Source organism: Poecilia formosa, unplaced genomic scaffold (assembly GCF_000485575.1).
Source record: "Poecilia formosa unplaced genomic scaffold, Poecilia_formosa-5.1.2 Scaffold1514, whole genome shotgun sequence".
Taxonomy (NCBI): Eukaryota; Metazoa; Chordata; class Actinopteri; order Cyprinodontiformes; family Poeciliidae; genus Poecilia; species Poecilia formosa.
The window spans coordinates 6,655-9,153 of record NW_006801453.1 but is presented as its reverse complement, the minus strand read 5'-3'; the positions used below and the strand labels follow the sequence as shown (position 1 = coordinate 9,153).

At 43.0% G+C, this 2,499-nt stretch overlaps 1 long non-coding RNA gene across 1 annotated transcript; it reads left to right on the top strand.

Moving 5' to 3' along the window:
• Positions 1 to 870: 870 nt before the first annotated feature.
• LOC107835305 (uncharacterized) lies at positions 871 to 1,994 on the top strand. Its single transcript, XR_001661116.1, has 2 exons — positions 871 to 971; positions 1,895 to 1,994. It is a non-coding gene; the product is annotated as an uncharacterized LOC107835305 (long non-coding RNA).
• Positions 1,995 to 2,499: the final 505 nt, after the last annotated feature.

Here is a 2,499-nt window from a genome sequence, read left to right as displayed (position 1 = left end):
TGTTGAGCAACCATTAGCACAGACATCAGGTCACAATGTCACAAGACAGTGATGGATATGAGATCATCTGTCCAAGCAGTCAGCCAATGAGACAGGAACAGCAACAGTGCTAGCCGATGCAAACACACCAAAAGGGTGTGTATAAAAAAGGTGAGTGCAAAAGAGGAGTCTTTGGTTGGATCCTCAAGGCAACTTCGAGCCAAGATCGAGATGGACAAAGAACTCTGCAGCTGAAGAAGAGCCGGGGCCACAGAGCCGAAGACTGTTCTGCGCATGGGGACCAACCCCGTCGGCCTCGCAACATGTGGCCTTAAATTGCACTTCTCTCATCAGCTGGGTTCGGACCCTAAAGACAAAGATCAAGGCAAAGATGAAGATGAAGATGAAGACAAAGATAAAGATAGAGGCAAAGACAAAGAACAAAGGCATAGAGGAAGAACTGGTGTGTTCCTTCCCTGAGACCAGCTCGTCTACATCTCAATAGACCAGAAAGATCGTGAGATGAGGAGAAGGGAGCTACAGAGCTGCAAGGCAAGAAGCTGAGGACCGCTACACACAAGAGGAAGTCACCCTAAGACCCGAGACCTGCCGCTCTAAGTCAGTACTCTTCCTGCCAGCACCCAAGTCCTGTGTGACCTCACCATCAAAGCAGAGATGGAAGCTCATCAGACCTGCAGGGATGTCTGCCCTCACCGATCAGCACTGTGAGCGTCCTCCTGCTGCAACACCTTCTTCATCATCAGGCCAGTTCTGGGGTTCTGGGGTTTCCCTTTTTTAGTTCTCAGTGTCAGTGTCCTGTAAACTGTGGGTGTTTTATTTTGCATGATGCTGCCATCTGTTGGACTTTTACCTAAAAGCAGTTAGTTTTATGTTTTTTAGTCAGTGTGGTTGTTTGCTAGCGGTAGAGCAGATGAACACACGTGTCTGTAATTAACGACGCATTCCAGGTCGAGTTCTTTGAAGCGATGCCTGTAAGTAGCAGCTTATACTTCAAAACGAGCCTTTATGTTAACATATGATAAAAGAAGCAACTTGTTTCTTGAATTTATGTTTAATTAGTTTTGGAAATACCTGCGGGCGATTTGATTATGTGCTACGTCATTGCTAACTAGCAGGCCGCTAAGATTTCTTAGGTCTGTAACAGTCGTAATTGTATAGTATCTCTTTAAGACACCCTAGTATCCCTGATGATGTCACATGTATGCGCCACTGCTTCTCTGTAGAGAGCGTGGGAGAAACATACTACAGTAGGGTTAGGGGTTGAACCAATTAGTCGACTAGTCAACTAGCCGACTCTAGGACATCTCTCGAGATTTTACATTCCATGTCGACTAGTCGCAGTCATGTGATTGCCGGTGGTGACAACTTGTGCTGATCTAATAGCACAGCATACGTCATAAGACACAAGAAAAATAAGTTAATACATTAGTTTAAATGATATGTAGATGGATGCATATTTTATCATGTTGACGTCGACTAGAAAATATCTTAAGTCGTTCAACCCCTAAGTAGGGTACCTGGACTGAGACGGACATGTAGCTCTCTTAATGTTTAGTAACGTTACAGGTTATCTTGGACTCTGCTTATTTCATGTATGAATGTATAGCAGCCGTTCAACCGGGCTTGTAAGGTTGGTGAAGAGCATTTTATTAAAGGACGACACTGTGGAATTCTCAGTACCAGTGTGGTTGTGAGTTACTAACCGTCCAGTCGAGTTTACCGCCTCCTCTCCTCCCTTAAACACAACCCAAACCGTTATAGGTCGTTATGTAACATTGCAGCTAGCATTCTGAGGTAGCTGTTGTATCAGTTGTACTTCTAATGTATGTATCTGAATGTAAAACAGTTCTGTAAGCTGCTCTGAGCTCATCCTGAGTTATTTGTGTTTTGACAGTTTCACTCCATTCTACATGGAAATAAAAGAAGAACTAATTAATCCTGACTCGTGTGAAAGGAGTTTGGCTGATGGTTAGTTTTGGTGCAAGACACCATAGTGAGACCATTACAGTCAGCATTAGGGAAAGATAGCCTAGATCAGTGTTTCTCAACCCTGGTCCTCATCGCTCCCCTGCTCTGCATGTTTCAGATGTGCCTCTATTCCAGAACAACTGATTCAAATTATTGCATGACCATCAAGTACTGCAGAAGCCTGTTAATCACCCAGAGATACAATTCAGTTTTGTGGAAGAAGGGAAATACCTAAAACATGCAGGGCAGGGGGGCGGTGAGGACCAGGATGGAGAAACACTTGCCTAGATGATTGATTGTATTTATTTGATTATTTCTGCTATTGAATTAAGCTGTACTGACCCTTGCAAAAAATGCCTTACTAATAAAATAATTAGCATTAAGAAAATCTAAGAGATGTTGTGGACATTCATTTAATGAGTCACCTTAAAGTTCTTTGATGGTTGTAAAATAGCTATGAAGTTTGATTCTGGAGACGAAAAGGTGGAAAATGTTTGATAGTTTGCTTTTAGCCCAAAACTATATGTAAAA